Genomic DNA, 19,563 nt, shown 5'->3' with positions numbered 1-19,563 from the left:
TATCAGGGATAGACTTCTCCAAGTCTGTGGGCATATAAGTATCAAAAAAAAATAAATTGAAGGACTAAACATCGGCAAACCGTTGTGTTAATGGTAGGCTATTGCGCAGATCGTGGAGTGAACGCCGCCTGGTCAGCAAGTAACTCAACTGAAGAGAAAGCGCGACTGGGGGCCAGTCTACACCTGGGACTATGTTCCGTTAATAAATCCTGGGCTAAAATTTAATTTCCTAATAGTATAAAACAGCATATAATGTGCCTATCAGATATCATGAAGTTTGACGCTTGATTGAAAATATTAGTGCATGTTGCTTTCTAATGCTGAATTCTCATTGAGAAAACAGAAAAGTATCAGAACTTATTATGCTTTTCATATGCGCTGCAGGTTTCATTATGATTAGTACACTTTGCAAAACAGACGTTCAATGTACAGACATCAAAATATTTTTATATATTTCTGATATATTAAAGTACAGCGCCCGGAGCGCGCGCTGAAAATATTAACATCTGGATATCACTGATATATATGTCTGATATATGAAAGTCATGCGGCTGAAGGGAATGCTGAAAAATAAGTTCGATATTTTAAAGTAATGCGCTCGAAGGGCGCACCGACAACATTTTAAACATACAAATATCTCTGACATATATGTCTGATATATTAAAGTTTCGTGCTAGCTTGAAGGGGGCTCTGAAAAAAGTATTATTAATATTAAAGTTAAGCGCCTAAAGGGCGCGCCATGAATGCAACTGAATGATGAAATTTGTCGCTTGCACGATGCATTGTAGGCAAGTATGAGCCCGTGTCAAAATTCTAAAACAGACTGAACCCCCTCCCCAATTGGACATTTCAAAAAACATGGTGACCCCCCTATCATCATAGTCAAAAACGGGGTGACCCCTATGAATCCACTCCCCCCCCCCGCCGAATAAACTGACCAGTCCCTTTAGTTGACTTTAGCAATTATGACTCTCAAAGGCAGGCACGTTTTATAACAACGACTAAGATCATAATCTTTCGCAAAATGCGCTCGTTCTTCATGCAGTCTCATAACGATTTGTTAGGGTTGTCATCGATATCGCCACAGCAGTTACACATGGGATATTTCCCTTTTCGTCACACATCGTTCATTCAAATGACAAATGTGTGGAGTCAGTAGACGACAGCCTATCTTGTGATAGTATTTGGTAGCCGGTATCATGACAGTTTGTGTTCTTGTCGGCTGCACAGACGATCTGCCCTCTTGTGAGTTCGACTTTCTGAAAAACAAGATATGACTTTCGACAAAAATTGCTTATTTGACACATAACCAGGAGATCTGCATTACATTTCACACCGGTATGTTTTTGAATATTGCCAATATACTCTTCGCCAGTGGTTTAATTCAACCAAAGGACCGTGCTTCAACCACATCAAAAATCGACTCGGAGGCGAGTCAAGGCTGTTCAGTGGCAATGTTAGCTTCACCGCTCGAAAGTAATTCTCGGAGACAGGAAGGCAGCATTGGTCAGGGCCAGATTTCGCACAGTCCATGTATACGGAAACTGGTGGTTGTTTCCTAGATAACATGTGATTGGACTGCATACTTCTTCTTTGGGCCTTGGACTTTCGCCGCCGAAACGTCAATTAGCAAACAAATCACAAGATAGTTCAGTCACATGAATCCGTAAATTTTGATGCATCGATCTATCGTGATGAATTCTGAACTAACGCGCATTAATTTCAGAGTTAGGGAATTATTTGTACTAGTTTCGAGAACTTATAATATCAGTGTACCCATTGATATAAAAAAGACCGTACTGCTGCATATCAAATCAACTTTTAGACGATGAACTTCGAAGTTTTACATTGTACACATTTTTATATAAAAACACTTTTCCGGAAAAGCGGGTGTATGGGAAAAGATACCGCGACTGTAGCGACTATTGCTCAAGAAAATGTCTTTTCCACTTTCTGCATTTACCTTCGTGGTCCATTAAATCCAACGTCAAGTCATAGTGAACTCTGAGCTCAGTCCCGCATGTAAATTGCGACCGTGATATACGATGATGGATTTCATAAAAAAGTGCTAGAATTTCGCTTTTCCCGTCAGTAGGCCTACATGTACAGGTTGGTAGTTATATATCAGACTGATTTCAAACCGTGTTCATATTTCCCAAAGTTTTAATTAGGCCTAATAGCTGCTATATTTTGACCATCTTGATAAAGATCTCGCCACCGGAATATTCATGAAGGTAAAAAATGCGTAAATCGAAATCCCATTGTGTACATGCTGAGAGGTAAACTGCACAGCTAGCAGCCTGTTGATGAAAATTGACCCCCTAGCTAGCTCGTAGCCTGCTGCTCTCTTTCTTTCTACCTCCATGCTTTAGCTGGCGAAAACGAATATATGGTTCAGTTAGCAATATTTTTATTTAACGAGAGCAAAAAATAACATTTTCTTCAAGATTGAGTGAAAAGTGATAGTTATCAAATTCTTTGCAAAGTTCGTTTCGTGAATATTTGAGCACTTGGGGAGCCATACTCAGAAGACGCCATTGTTATGGATAGCGTCGCGTCGCCTACTCAGCGTTGCGTTGCGTTGTCTATATTTTAGTACTGACACGTCCCGCCGGTGTCTAGGAATGTCCACTAAAGACTCTAACCTTGAAATCCTGGACCGTCTCGACGACTATGCGGTACGTTTGAATCTAGTGCCAGTGTGGTGATCGCCAAAGAGTCCTGCATCAGCTGAACGGTTCTCGTGTAAGCTTACAATTTACCAGGTATGTTGTTACGTGCAGAGAAAACGAACAAAAGGGTGAACTCAGCAGTTTCCGTTTAAACAAAATTTATTACGAAAACAAAACTAATTGCTAAGTTAGGGACAGAGTACAAGCTTAAAAGTGTACAGACTACTTATCTCAGCTGGGACGGCAAAGCTCCAGTCTCAGAGTTGTAACAGTCAGTCGGATGAATGAACAGTCCTTCGGCTTGCAGGCTTGTAGTTGCACAAAGTCCACAGTATAAATCCAGCGTTGGCAGTGAAGGTCTTGAAAAGTCTTGAGAATGACTACTGCTGGAGTTTAGTAACACACAAGAGACACGATCCAAAAGTCTGACTGGAAGCTGTGCACGTCCCTTTTATAAAGGCATATAAGAACAATCTAGAACTTTTATTGACATGCTAATTACTGTTCTAAAATTATCTCCCTTACACAACTAATCAACTTTCCAGAACATTCCAAACATGACTAATTGAATTCAAGGTTGTGAGGTCATCAAGGGCAGTGACCTTGAGAATGTTCTAGACTAATTGAACTCGGGTCATGATGAGTGTGGGGGGAAATGACCTACATAACACACCCCCTCTTCAAAAAAGAAAATTTTTCAAAGAAAAATCTTTCTTTTACAAATGTAATCTTGAAAAGGATTTAAGTACTCAATTTTGTTTTACTCTAAAGTAAAATTCTTGAAAGTGAACAACAATAAAATTTCTTGAAAGTGAACAACAATAATTTCTAAATACGAGAGAGACAGTCTGCAATTAAATTGTCTCTGCCTTTGATATGTCTAATGTCAAGATTAAACTCCTGTAACATTAAACTCCATCTTAGCAATCTCTGATTTTTGCCTTTAAATTTCTGCAGAAAAACAAGAGGGTTGTGATCAATATAAACCACTATTGGCTGATTTGAAGAAGTAACATAAACTTCAAAATGCTGTAAAGCTAATATCAAAGATAAACACTCTTTTTCAATTGTAGAGTAGTTTCTCTGGGATTTGTTAAATTTGCTAAATTTGTTAAAAATAGCAAACAGGATGATCGGTCCCATGACTATCCTCTTGCAATTTGGTATTGGAAAACTTGAAATGGCACTGAATTTGGCATAAAGTATGCATGGCAAAGTCCGGTTATTTGTATTGAGTTCTATAAAGTCATTGTTCGGCAAATACTTGGCTTCCTCCTGGAGATATTCCGCTTTCGCAGGATTCAGTCCGTCTGGATGTTGTTCCACTGGATTACTGTCGCAGACATCTTCGTTGTGGGGATGATGTTTGTCCTCGTTGGAACATCTTGAAATAGGTGTTTATATTCGTGGAGCAGTTCTTTCACCTGTTGTTGTTGTTCTGGCTGGAGGTGTGCCAACTTTGTAGACTCCAGCTTCTCCAGGATTTCTGAGTTCTGAAGCTTGACCGAGCCCAGCTTTGAGTTTAGAGTATTTTCACTCAAGTCAGTTTCAGTATCACTATCTTCATAATGGTTTGAACTGACTGCACTGACAGGCTGAGTTATAGTAGGATTATCCCTATCCAAATATGGCTTAAGCATATTTATGTGACATAGCTGTTTTTGTTTTCGCCTGTCAGGTGTTATTATGATGTAATTTAAATCACTCAATTTCTTATCGATTAGATATGGCCCAAAGTAACGAGCATGGAGTGGTTTGCCAGGAATGGAAGTAGAACAAGAACTTTTTGACCTGGTTCAAACTTCCGTTTTGAGGTGCTTTTATCATATCTGGTTTTCATTGACTGCTGAGATGACTCAAGATTTTCTCTGGCTAATTCACATGCTTTAGAGAGTTTTGTACGAAAATCTGACACATATTGCAAAATATTCAGACAATCATCGTCGTCAGACAGGAATTTCTCTTTAACGAGCTTAAGTGGGCCACGGACTGTATGTCCAAATACAAGCTCAAATGGGCTAAAACCAAGAGACTCTTGAATTGACTCTCTAACAGCAAAGAGCAGAAAATGAATTCCTTCATCCCACTGCTTCTCTGTGTCAAAACAGTAGGTCCTAATCATGTTTTTCAAAGTTTGATGAAATCGCTCAAGAGCACCTGACTTTCTGGATGATAGGCGGATGACGTATACTGTTTAATGCCTAGCTGATCCATTACTTGTTGAAAAATACCAGACATAAAGTTGGAGCCTTGATCGGACTGGACACATTTAGGGAGGCCAAATAAAGTGAAAAATTTGACTAAAGCTTTCACTATAGTCTTTGTCTTTATATTTCTCAGTGGTATGGCTTCTGGGAACCGAGTTGATGTACACATAATTGTCAATATGTACTCATTTCCTGATCTTGTTTTTGGTAGGGGCCCAACACAGTCTATTAGTATCCTACTAAATGGTTCTTGAAATGCAGGAATTGGCTGTAAAGGGCCTTTGGAATGGTCTGATTTGGCTTTCCTACCATTTGACATGTGTGACAAGTTTTACAGAAATGTGCTACATCCTGCCTGAGATTAGGCCAATAAAAGTGACTGAGAATTTTATGATAAGTTTTCCTGACTCCTAAGTGACCAGCCCAGGGCGTTTCATGGGGCAGGCGCAATATTTCAGCACGATAGGGCTTTGGAATCACAATTTGATGTTTTATAGCCCAATCGTCATCAACCAAAACATCTGGAGGTCTCCATTTACGCATGAGAATACCAGATTTGTATAATAGGAAACAGAGCTATCTGAAGTTTTACCTTCATCATCTACCCTGTCAAACAAAGACAAAATATCTGGGTCTTTGTGTTGTTCTGCAATGAGATTTGATCTAGAAAATGTCTGACTTTGGTCAGCAGAAGTTTTACTGGAAGTTTCAAATCCACGAGGGATAACGGAATGATCCGTGTCAAACACCTGACTGAGAAAGGTGTCATTTAAGTCAACATCTGTGACATTATTTTTGAGAGTATTTTGATTCTCGGAAGTTTTCTTTGACATGGCTCGAGTAATGGCACAGGAAGGAAATAAATCGGGTATCTCTTGTTCAATTGGCTCTGGATCCTGATCTAAAGTAGGATTATCAGTCACAAGTGGATTAGTAATGACCTTGTCCCCAGCAAGGTCGTTTCCAAGAAGAAGGTGAATCCCTTCAAAAGGCAAAAAAGGCCTAATACCTAAAGTCACAGGTCCAGAAACAAAGTCCGAAGACAAATAGACATTATGGAGAGGAACAGGAATGTAGTCATTACAATCTACCCCCTTAATAAGAACTTTAGAACCTGAAAATGACTTTTCAGAAACGGCAGGTATCTGCCAACAAAAGAGACTGGGAAGCCCCGGTATCTCTTAAAATTTTGACAGGGGTAGCGGAAGAGAAATCACTAGAAAGTGATATAAAACCATCATGAATGAATGGTTCGAAAATACCCATAATGCTATCTTGAGAAGAATTGACCTTGACCTCATTAATTGGGGATGAGAGGGGTTTAACCTCAGAAAATGTGTTGCACACATTATTAGACTCTAATTGAGTTGATGAAGAAATAAAGCCGGTGGGCTTAGATCCACTTTGACCACTTTGACCTTCACGTTTTCTTTTCATTTGAAACAATCTGACATTAAATGGCCGTCTTTCTTGCAATAATTACAAGAAAGTGTACCGAACTGTTTGTCAGAAGGAGATTGAGACTTGGGATCTGATGATGTGGAGTGTTACTTGAATTTTGTGAACTGTTGTCATTTGATTTCCTACTCTCCTTTGAAAAATTCTTGGATGAAAGGAGGAGTTAAATTTACCTGCATTGTTTCTGTAGGAAAAGGACTGGGATGGTTTGCTGAGAAATGAAGATTGTGGGTCAATGAATAATCATCGGCCAAACGTGCAGCAACCTCTAATGTAGCTGCCTTTTGTTCATTGATAAACGTCTTGATGTCACTCCGGATGCACCTTTTAAATTCCTCAATCAAAACAAGTTGTCGTAATTTGTCATAATTCTGACTGACCTTTTCCGAAGAACACCAACGATCAAACAGTTGTTCTTTTGTTCGAGCAAATTCAACATAAGTTTGGTCTTTCGCCTTCTCACAATCCCTAAATTTCTGACGGTACGCTTCAGGCACCAACTCATAACCCTTGAGAATTAATTCCTTCACAGAATCATAATTTGAAGCCTGCTCTACTGACAATTGAATGTAAATTTCTCTGGCTTTACCCACCAAAGCACTCTGCAAAAGCATAGACCAGGACTCCTTAGGCCAGTTCAGACTCTGAGCAATTTTCTCAAAATGAAGGAAATATTTATCAACATCCTTTTCTTGGAAAGGGGGAACTAACCTGAAATGCTTAGTGATGTCAAACTTGTCTGAAGGGAAGAATTTTCCTGACTGTCCAAGCTCTAAACGTTTCATTTCTAATCTTTCCTGCCTGTCTTTCTCTCTCTGTCTTTCTTCCATTTCTAATTGCATTTGTATTTTTCTTTTTCTAATGCCTGTCTCTCTTTTCCATTTGTAATTCTAGTTCTTGATCTCCAAATTGTCTGCAATTCTAATTCTAATTTTCTGAGTTCAGAGGTAGACTCGGGCTCATAATCTTTCAGGGTGGATTCCTCAAATTGGCCTAAATCAACTAGATGTTTGGCAATACGGTACTGTATTTCCCTCTTGCGCATAGATCTTTTGACTTCTACTTTAAGGAAATTGGCCAGTGCAATGAGGTCGTCTTTTCTGAGGGAATCAAATTGTCCTGATCAAGGTCATCCATTTCCTCTGGTTTAAATTCCGCCATGATTAAATTTCGCTGAGTTCACAGAATACTGTAGTTTTTAAAAGGCTGTCAAAATGTTGTCAAACGGCTCAAATATTCGTATCCCGGACGAGCCCCCAATTTGTTACGTGCAGAGAAACGAACAAAAGGGTGAACTCAGCAGTTTCCGTTTAAACAAAATTTATTACGAAAACAAAACTAATTGCTAAGTTAGGGACAGAGTACAAGCTTTAAAAGTGTACAGACTACTTATCTCAGCTGGGACGGCAAAGCTCCAGTCTCAGAGTTGTAACAGTCAGTCGGATGAATGAACAGTCCTTCGGCTTGCAGGCTTGTAGTTGCACAAAGTCCACAGTATAAATCCAGCGTTGGCAGTGAAGGTCTTGAAAAGTCTTGAGAATGACTACTGCTGGAGTTTAGTAACACACAAGAGACACGATCCCAAAAGTCTGACTGGAAGCTGTGCACGTCCCTTTTATAAAGGCATATAAGAACAATCTAGAACTTTTATTGACATGCTAATTACTGTTCTAAAATTATCTCCCTTACACAACTAATCAACTTTCCAGAACATTCCAAACATGACTAATTGAATTCAAGGTTGTTAGGTCATCAAGGGCAGTGACCTTGAGAATGTTCTAGACTAATTGAACTCGGGTCATGATGAGTGTGGGGGAAATGACCTACATAACAATGTATGTACAGTATAGCTATTCACTTATTCTTGACCAGCCAATGTGTCTGGGATACGTCTACCCCTTCTGGTATAAACGTGTCCAGCAAAATCTGTATCTGGCAAAGTATCGAACGTTTGTTTGTTTTAAATCATCGATATTCCTGATAATTTCAAACGAATAATGAACATCGAATTTCCGGGTCACTTTATGCTAATGAGTGTTGATACCTGTCAGGGACTGGACAAAAATTACGGGCGGGGGGATTGATTGGTGTTTTTAGAGGCCTGTGTTGGCACCAGATTGTCTCACCAGAAAATTTACCAACCAGATTACAGTTTCAATGGAAAACAAAAGGTAGTCCTCCTACATATTTAAACAAAGGCAATTCCAGGGATCAGCAAAAGTGCCTTATAAAATGGAAAATAATGACCCTTCAAAAAGTGTTAGCAAGGAAAAGATTGTCCCTCCAAAATTTATGTGCCCTGTGAGTCACAGTCTGTATAAATGATATCTTAATAATTGACATATAAGTTCTCATTTAACTTTGAACTGTTAAAGAATACTTTTAACCTTTACAAAAAATCACTAGGGTGAAAGTCCAATATCACATTTGTTGTTCACATCTGTTCTTTCAACCAATATTCTCATTGTGCACATTTTCAATTGCCAAACAGATTTAGCTTGTGTTGTATTTCAAAATACCTTTTCATATTTTCTTCAGAGACCAGAATGTACATGTTTAGTGAATCAACATTCCGGTGAAATTCCAAAATCAAATTTCTTGCACACACATTCACTAGTAACCAGCTCAATCTAATCAAGTGCATTAACAGTGTTCAAAATAACACCTGTCCGGCAGTCCGAGACTGGTTGTTTTTCTGCAGGACTTGTAAAATAAAAAAGTTACCAGTCTGGCGGACAAGTTGACTTTAGCATGGGGAGTCTTCTTTAAAACTATGTCTGCTATTTTTTCTCTGGGCTCCCATTCAAATTTTATGGCAAGACAGTTTCTTTCCCGTAAATTCATCCTACTCAACAGCGCATAACAAAAATACTTAGGCACAAAAAGCAATCGCAGTATCAGGACTGGTAAGTTTTTGGCAGGACAGGCAACTTTTTGAAGTTACCAGTCCTGGTGACTGGTTGATTTTTTCCACAAATTTCGAACACTGGCATTAATATCAATAATTAAGCATCTATAAACACACAGATATAGCTATTGAGTTATTGCAAAAAATCATGGTTTCCTCATGGACTACAATGTATATTGAATAATCCAAAAATCAAATTTTTTGTACACAGATGTATTTTGCATCCAAATTCCAACTACTAGAATTACATAAATTATCAAACATGGATAAATGTACACATACATTGTAATGCATGTTGCATAGGGGAAAACTGTCAATATTTTGCCTAACAGATTCCAATGTATTAAATTTGATATTTTTTTGGTAAAGCACTGTATTGGCCACATCTTGTTTTCAAATAGTTTCAATAGTTGCGCAAAAATGGTAACCCTGCCCCAAAGGCATGCATGACAATTCAAAATGCTTTTTTTAAAAAATGGACCCAAAAAAGGCCTTACCCCCTGTAATTTCTGTTCAGTCTCCATGAAAAGTAATCCAAGGAACACATGATTTATACGCTCTATTGTTTGTTGAACCTCTACTCAAAATGGCTGTGCATGAAGGTTAATAATAAGATAATGAAGATTTGCTATCCTTTATTTTCTTTTGAAACTATAATCAGTTGAATGTTGGCCGATTTTTTAATTCAATCCCACAAGTCCACTTATTCAAGCTCAAATTTATGTATGTACAATGGCTCAAGGACAGAATAGGGCCCATTGGTATTTTTTGACCCTTTTTTTTCTATAGTCATAGGAGACATTACATTTAATGATTTATGTTGTCAATTTATTTCCTTTGTCACAATAAAGTATTAATTTAGAAGGTTATAAATAATGCAAAGTTACATGTACATGACGACTAGCATGTTTAACCCTTTGCACCCTGACCCCCTGGTACTCTATGACGTCATCAGACATTTATGTCTGAGCCGGGTTCAAAGGGTTAAAGAACCACTAGCTGTAAGTCTTGAAATTTGTTTACCTCAAAATACATGTATCTCCCCATTTTGTCCTGGTTTTCTCTGAATTCTGCCCTATAGTATTGTTTATGTAACTTATGTGACAAATTATTGATATGTTGGACTTGCACAACTCTACAAATTGCTAAGGACTGTGATTTTTACTGTGCGCACCGGTAGGATTTCTCCGAGAGTGCCCCTGCTTTGCAAACATAGACAATTACTCATACACTGCAGCACAAGAGAGTTACCTGTACGACACGAAAAAGGCTAATTCACTCGCCGCGAGCCAAAGTTCAGTTTGCATGATTAGCATTTTAAGCTAGTAGAAATAGGTGAATTTTCACTCTAATTCACTTTATCGTTTAATCTTCACTGTTAAATCACATTTAATGAGGCCTTGTATGTGCATAAAGTGGTGACCTGTGATATGTGTGTTCACGAATTCAACCTGTGCTGGCCGGTAAGGGACTGGAAAAAATTTATAGGGAGGGAGGGCGAATTTTTCAAAACGATGCTGATAAAAGTGACTCTCCCCAATCGTTATGCTGTCCCTGTACGTGCTATAGTCAACATCAATAATATTTTATTTGACAGATCTTAAGTAATTCATGATGTGACGCCTCATCCCACCAAATATGAAGGCTATTGCACTAATACTAGCAAATAAGTTAAATTCAGGTCAGAGGTCATCCTGGTTACTTGATATTTTTGCTGTACACTTTCCTCCCATGATGGCCGTCCAGCAAAAATCAAACCTGGTCGCTTGATATTTTAGCAGAAATCTTAGTTAACATAATCATCTCTTTCCACTAAACTTCAGACCTCCACCTCTGTTAGCTACAGTGTTGGGTATTGAAATTGTTTAACATTTCACACTACCGGTATGACTGAGGTGAGCCCAACTTCACTGCGGGAATGTATGAACTACATGCATTAGCATGAACTCTGTGTGACCAAACAATTCAGAGAATGTAGCGCCCTGAGTGGCCCATCAAATGATGAAGTAAGGGCCATTCAACATTTTATCGCATGAATTGCACAATGCTCTGTGCATTACATTGGACTGCTTTGTGCAGTTTGTGTGAAGATTTCAGTGCAGATATGCACAGTATACAGGGTTTTTGCTTGTATGCACTGTGATGGGATTTAATGTTTTGGCAAATATTTAATCACATTGCAATCTTTATCTTGTCCAAAATTGCATGTACAGTCCCAGTGTTAGTTAATAATAAGTGTATACATCACCAAAATTAGAACATTCTCACAAACTTATTTTGGCTTGACGTTAAAATCATAAAAACAATGCTAGAAGATACAGCTAGTGGGGGCTTAAGTTAACATGAGATTAATTTAATCTTACCTAAACATGATATGTCATTTTATTTCTGTTTCTGCTGAAAATGAAATGTGGTGTTACTTTCAACATGCACATTTTAGATATTGATATGACCATGGATGTAAAAAGAGTCAATTTTTCATCAATGGTCTGACAGTCTACCAGCTCTGAGATACTGCAGGAATGCATAGTGCAGTGTGAATCCAATGAAGTTTAGCCTTTTCAGGCAATGAAAGCTTGTCAATATATTTCTGATTCAAATATGTGTTGATGGACTGTCAGATTAATATGGTGATTCATCGTCATTATTGTCACGTGAAATCTGATGATTCATCATCTGTGTTTTAAGATAATTTAATTTTTCACAGTAGGATTTTTAACTTTTTATTTATTTCCTTGCAAGTTGCAGGTCCCGTGGAGATATTTATTAGGCGTTGAACAAATAGGAAAAGTGTAGTGCCCCAAGGAATGACAGAGTCACACGAAAAGGCATGCCAACAACTGAGAAGAATATGAGAGGTATGTACTTCATACACATGTACAAAGTCTGCACTGATAAGTTTTTTGTTTAAAGTTGTGAACTTTGAAGGACATGCTGGTCACCAGTGCTTAGATTCTGGCTACACCGAATTTCAAGCGGATTTTCACCGACTTGGCAGGAAAAGGGTTATAGCAATTATGCAATCTGTGTAAACAGTGCAATGAAAGTTACATGATTCCTTATAATGCTTTTGATGACCTTGAACTTCTTAAGTTTCAAACATTTGTCTCTTCAGTGTGCTTTCTCTGAGTATGTACAGTCTCAGCTTATTCAACAGAACTCACGGTGTTAATCAAAGATATCCACCTTCTTCATCAATACATGTGTCACAAAAGGTTATTCTCTACATAACACAGCAGAGCTTTGTCAACTGTTGAGTTGCTTGTTCTTTCAAAACCGCTGGTCAGACAGCTTTAATATTTGGTATACAGATCCCTAGGATGACCTAAGTGAGATAATTTCATACAGTCAGGAAATACTTAATTTTGTATCCATGTCTATAGTAGCTTCAGGGACTTTGGCCCTATGTTTAATTGAAAACCGTTCGTATACGTGTATGATGGTGACAAAAACAACATAAGGAATCTTGCGTACATTGTTACTGATTACTTTGACCAAACAAAAATCACCCAAATGCTGAACGATGATCATACAGAACTCTTCAGGTTGCAGGATTAAATGACCCAAGCCTGATCTCAGTCAACAGTGCCGGGCTCGACGTCTACTCTATCAAACTGGACAAGAGAATATACTAAATTTACCGTGAAAAAATTCAAATTTTGTATCATATTGAAAAAAATCTACTGGGGCCACGGAGCGAATTTAAAAAACCAACAAAACCCAACAGAAGCAGTGGAATGATCATTATTGTGCAAGGTCGCTGTATTATATGTCAGGGTAAAAAATTGTAGCTTTGAAATTTCTGGATGGTATAAAAGGCTCAGTGGTACAAATGTTTATTAGTCCCCACGGACACCGTCCGGGGGGACTTATAGGTTTGGTCGTGTGCGTGCGTGCGTGCGTCCGTCCGTGCGTGCGTCCGTCCGTTCACGCAGATATCTCAGAGATGCCCTAAGCGATTTCATTCAAACTTGGTACAAGGATTACTTCATATGTCATACAGATGCACGTCGATTTGTTTTGTGATACGATCCAATATGGCTGCCAGGCGGCCATTTTATTACGATTTTTTCATGTACAGAGCCATAATTCAGGCATGTTTCAATTGATTTTATTCAAAGTTGGTACAAGGACATTGACCAATGTCATAGATATGCACGTCAATTCGTTTTGTGATACGATCCAATATGGCCGCCATGCGGCCATTTTGTTACGATTTTTTCATGTACAGAGCCATAACTCAGGCATATCTCAACCGATTATATTCAAACTTGGTACAAGGACATTGACCTATGTCATACATATGCACATTAATTTGTTTTGTGATACGATCCAATATGGCCGCCAGGCGGCCATTTTATTACGATTTTTTCATGTACAGAGCCATAACTCAGGCATGTTTCTACAGATTTTATTCAAAGTTGGTACAAGGACATTGACCAATGTCATAGCTATGCACATCAATTTTTTTTGTGATACGATCCAATATGGCCGCCGTGTGACCATTTTGTTATGATTTTTTCATGTACAGAGCCATAACTCAGGCATGTTTCTACAGATTTTATTCAAAGTTGGTAAAAGGACATTGACCAATGTCATAGCTATGCACATCAATTTTTTTTGTGATACGATCCAATATGGCCGCCAGGCGGCCATTTTATTACGATTTTTTCATGTACAGAGCCATAACTCAGGCATGTTTCTACAGATTTTATTCAAAGTTGGTACAAGGACATTGACCAATGTCATAGCTATGCACATCAATTTTTTTTGTGATACGATCCAATATGACCGCCAGGCGGCCATTTTATTACGATTTTTTCATGTACAGAGCCATAACTCAGGCATGTTTCTACAGATTTTATTCAAAGTTGGTACAAGGACATTGACCAATGTCATAGCTATGCACATCAATTTTTTTGTGATACGATCCAATATGGCTGCCAGGCGGCCATTTTATTACGATTTTTTCATGTACAAGACATAATTCAGGCATGTTTCAATTGATTTTATTCAAAGTTGGTACAAGGACATTGACCAATGTCATAGATATGCACGTCAATTCTTTTTGTGATACGATCCAATATGGCCACCATGCGGCCATTTTGTTACGATTTTTTCATGTACAGAGCCATAACTCAGGCATATCTCAAGAGCCATAACTCAGGCATATCTCAACCGATTATATTCAAACTTGGTACAAGGACATTGACCTATGTCATACATATGCACATTAATTTGTTTTGTGATACGATCCAATATGGCCGCCAGGCGGCCATTTTATTACGATTTTTTCATGTACAGAGCCATAACTCAGGCATGTTTCTACAGATTTTATTCAAAGTTGGTACAAGGACATTGACCAATGTCATAGCTATGCACATCAATTTTTTTTGTGATACGATCCAATATGGCCGCCGTGTGGCCATTTATTACGTTTTTTCATGTCCAGAACCATAACTCAGACATGTATCAAGCAAATTTATTCAAAGTTGGTACAAGGAGATTGACCAATATCATACATATGCATGTAAATTTGTTTTGTGATACGATCCAATATGGCTGCTGTGCGGCCATTTTGTTATGATTTTTTCATGTACAAAGCCATAACTCAGGCATATTTCAACCAAATTTAATCAAAGTTGGTACAAGGACATTGACCTCCCGTATGTCATACATATGCACATTGATTTGTTTTGTGATTCGATCCATTATGGCCACCATGTGGCCATTTTATTACGATTTTTTCATGTCCTGAACTACAACTCAGACATGTATCAAGCGAATTTATTCAAAAGTATTTTTATCACAGACCTAATGAAGAGGACTCTATCCTCTCTGAGGACCTGTAATCAAAGCACCCATTAACAAGTGGGGACTGTGTCATCAACGATGACTTGTTCATTGTTGACATCGTATCGATCTGATTGACACAACAAATGTTTGATTGTGCATCCCCTCGTGATTGGCAGCTGTTTGAAAGCTTTCCCCTATTGTTCTTTGAATGCTTCGAACACGTCCACAGCATCGCAGCAGTTTTCGCATCAAAAATCAACTTAAAAGGATATAATGAGAGAATTTCACCAACAAGGTGATGCCACAAGTATTCACAAAAGTAATATGTTGGAACAGTGCTTTAATTTACTCTTTGGTTGTTGAAAACTGCAGATTTTCGGGAGCATTCGTTGATGCTGTTACCATGTGCCACTCATGTTGGATTATGAATGCCCAGGGAGATAGGGGGTATTTATAGGCTCCGAGTCCCCCTGCCTTTAATCCATACTGGCACCCATACGCAGTCAGTTCAGTCTTTGATTTGGGTGATTCCCCAGCATGACATGCCCTCTTTTTAGTTCAATATATGTAAATGTTACAAGGCACTGTAGGTCAAAGCTGCATGGTACAAAAATATTTCTACCTCAATATTCCATCCTAATTTGACAGATTTAATATTCTAACGTATATGTCTTACTGTATTAGTTCTCGACCAACGTACAAAGACTTGGTCCATTTGCTGAAGCATTAATTGATGATATGTTTTGTAAAATTAATAGTGGAAGCACGACCATACACCATGTGTCTTGGAGATACATTGATGTTAGTCTCTCCTAACAAAAACAGGAATATTTAGTAAATAAAATAGGCAATGAATCAGTGAAAAAACATTTTTATCTTCATATTTGTATATTATGGCATAAACTTGTCAGTTTGATGTGCAACAGTACATAGATGACAGTTTATTCATCAAGGGAGCATTCAGTTATTACAGCCAGCACAATTTGAATGGGTTGGGGTTCACTCTAAATTGTTAAAAAAGTAGTTTAAGTGTTCAAAACATTTTTTGGGAGATAAAATGATTCACTGCATTATTTCACTCTCGGTAGTCATTTAAGTGTAAATCTGAACAAAAGTATAATTATCTGCCACATAAACATCTTGCCTTGGCAACTCTGAGGCTTGTCTTATTGTAAATCGAGCTCACTGAGAGCAATGAACAATTTCTATTACTTACATATTAAAGATATAGCAAGTTTTGTCAGGGAAAATATTTAACAGTGACCTGTTGACCACTAGTACCATGAAAATAGAACTGTTTAGTTGAAATTCCAATATCATTACTGTTGTCCACATCTGAACCTTCAAACACCCTATTTGAATCAAGTACATTTGTATCAATTGTCAAACACCTCAGAAAGCACAGAATGTGTTTGTTAAGCATTGTAAAAAAATTATTCATAGTTTTCTCATAGACTCCAGTGTATAGTGAATCAACATTTCAGTGAGATTCAGAAATCAAATTTCTTGCATACATATCAACTTTTAACCATTATAGTCTAATGAAGTACTTTCAAATGAATTATCAAAGGTCTATAAATACAAAGATTTAAACAAAAACAAACTAAATGGATAATGTACAATTCTGATGATTTATTCTGTGTATCGTTATTTACAGAAATTGAAGGACGCAAACGGGGCTATCCAAGGACTAGCATGAAGCTGAAGACATTTGGTAGTTGTGTGTGTTTCTTCTGAGGACAGCGAGCAGGACAGAAGTTGCAATGGTGGTGCCTTTATTCGGAGACACTTGCCATGGGATAGAGAGAGAAGTGAAACTGCGTACATTATGGAAAAACACTTGCATCAAAGGAAATGCATATTGAGGCTACCTTGCATTGAGGGCGTGGCCCCAATCAGACCAGAGCCTGAGGATGAGGATGGTGGGCCATCACAGTACTAGAGATTTCCCACAATACATCATGATTTGTACCAATGTAGATTCCCCTGTGCAGTCTACCATGTCTCCCATGTGTAGACAAATTCCTGGACCACGTGTAGAAATTCTGAGAACGTACTTTTAAAAACACCTTTCTTCTCAATTCCCATTGTAAAGGATTAAGAAAATTGTGCTTGATTGAGAGAAGAGAAAGGATTTTTGTAAATTTTCCACTGATTGTGTCCTCAGCCATACAGAATAAAGTGATGGAAAGTAGGGAGAATTGTTGCACCTGTTTTATGAAACAAAAGGATATTGATTTTTTCCAAAAAGACAAAAGAAATTTACATGCTAACTATTTTCAGAGAATGACCCCTTCAGTTGGTACTAACTTGCTTCCCAAAACTGTGACATTTGTAGTACCTGAAGAATGTGACTTTTATGGTTATTTAATGGTTTCTTTGAAATTTATACTGCAATATTTCAACGTACTTTTAATAAATATAATTAATCAATTATCGTGAGACTTCACATTATTGCTTTTATGCAGAACTGAAAAAGTTACAAGAAAACTAACGTCGTTGGTACAAATCGAACAGCATTGCGGGTAATTGATTGTACTGTGGGCCATGAGCCGTTATACAGACGAATGACAATATCAACAGCGCTGACAACTCATTACAGGACAATGTTTAATGTATAAGCATATGTTTTTGCATTTTCTTGATTCTGCTAAAAGCTCAATGATGCATTTTTAGTTTTGAACAAAGACCACTCAACTTTTGAATTTTATTGACTAGATACAGGCTGTACTCATGTTATTACACCGACGAGTCATAAACAGTGATTATTTGTATAATTGTATTTTTTGGGAATTTTTTCTATTCTTGGTCAAGAAATCTTCTCTGAGACCACAACTCCAATTGATTTGAAAGTTGGTGTGGAGGTTTTTAGGGTACAGCTCAGTAAGACTGTTTCAAATTGTGGTGAAGTTTGCATAATTGTATTTTTGGCAAAATTTTTACCATTGTCTTTTGCCAAGTCTTTTTTTTAAATCGCTGCTACAATTGTACAGACGTTCAATGAATGACTTGAAATATTGGTTTCAAAAAGTCTGGTTATATTATTGTTTGTGATTTTTTTTCAGAAACCGCAGCTTTTGTTTAACACATGTGTCAATTATTGTAAATATTTCATTGGATTAGTATTATTTAGTGAATAAAAAGGACATTATTTTTTTAATTGCAAACAGTTGTCTGAACTTCAATTGTTGATGTGTGTAGTGTAACATGTGAGTATGAGTAAAATGAAAGAATACTAGTATATCATGAGAATACCGGTAATACATTTTAATCAATAATGGTAGATATTGTGCATACCATCCTATGGCAATATGCCTGCACATAATTCTGTAAACACAAAATGGAAGAATGCAGAAAAGATATTAAATATCCGCGCTGTACATATATATCAACTTGGTCCTGTTTGTTTCCCCATAATAGAACTAACTGCCCCATATCTATTTTCTAAGCATGATGCATTATTACCAGTGTAATTGTTGATAATTGCACTGAAGTAAGGCCTTTTGAAATGGATCTGTCAAAAATAACATAAAGGATACAGAGGCCATGTTTAGAAGCAGAATACAAGGTTATTTTGGTATACAATTATGAAAATAAAATGATGAAACAGTACAAAATGTGCAAAAGGTACAGGTTACTGTTTCAAGTAAATATCGATTCATGAGAAATTCAAACAATTAAAAGGAATGACAGCAGAGCAGTGATATTTTATTCGATTTCACGCAATGTACCATGGGAAAATTTAAGGCAAGAGGGTGGATTCCCATGATCACTAATTTCACGCAGAATCCATTGAAATCCTGCACAGGATTATTCAGGAGACTGTCTTATGGAATCCATTTAAATGCTGTAATGGATTCTGCTGTGGATTCTAAAAGTGTTCCGTATATAGAAGAATCCATAATTGGATACCTTAGGATTCCCTGAGTACCCACAATGGATATCTCTGGATTCCCTTGGATTCTGATTGAATCCACGGAGGAATCCACAACAATGCTTGATGGATTCTGGCTTTTTCACATAGTGTTTCTTTTGTAGTAGTCGCCCATTTGTAACTCTTTATGTGTCAGTGGAATAAATGGTTGCATATTGGAATTATTGTGAGCAGTATTTCCTTCGAGTGATGTGTGTAATGCAAGCTACCCTCATTGGAACGAACTGTTGGTCACATAGACGCGCAGACGACAAGCAAAAAGTGCTATCGGACATGTCGGAGGACCAGCAAATTCAAAAGCACAACTTTCAAAAATTCATGTATTCATGGTAAATGCGTTATGAAAAATAATACCAAACACAACACTTGCATGTACCGTACCAATTTGGAAGTAAAATGAACTTCATTTTACACAATTTTCATCGATCTGAAATATTTTGTGATTTTCATGAGACACCGGTATAAGACGGTCACTATAACAACAACCTTGCCATTCCACCATGTCCGTCAGGGAGAACCAACAAGAGCCTTTCAGTCTGTCAGATTTGTTAGCTGCGGAGGAAGTTTTTGAGCATTTACCATCCGAAC

At 37.7% G+C, this 19,563-nt stretch overlaps 1 long non-coding RNA gene across 2 annotated transcripts; it reads left to right on the top strand.

The window, feature by feature from the left end:
• The first annotated feature begins 2,535 nt into the window (after window positions 1-2,535).
• Window positions 2,536-18,208, top strand: LOC139122954 (uncharacterized). 2 transcript variants are annotated; one of them, XR_011549558.1, is made up of 3 exons: window positions 2,536-2,765; window positions 11,988-12,103; window positions 16,699-18,208. It is a non-coding gene; the product is annotated as an uncharacterized lncRNA (long non-coding RNA). The 2 variants fall into 2 exon arrangements; XR_011549553.1 differs by having other exon boundaries at window positions 2,557-2,765; window positions 11,994-12,103.
• The last annotated feature ends 1,355 nt before the right edge of the window (window positions 18,209-19,563 follow it).

The sequence above is a fragment of the Ptychodera flava genome, chromosome 1 (genome assembly GCF_041260155.1).
Source record: "Ptychodera flava strain L36383 chromosome 1, AS_Pfla_20210202, whole genome shotgun sequence".
Classification (NCBI taxonomy): domain Eukaryota; kingdom Metazoa; phylum Hemichordata; class Enteropneusta; family Ptychoderidae; genus Ptychodera; species Ptychodera flava.
The sequence above is the reverse complement of the archived record's forward strand: the minus strand, read 5'-3'. Positions and strand labels throughout refer to the sequence as shown.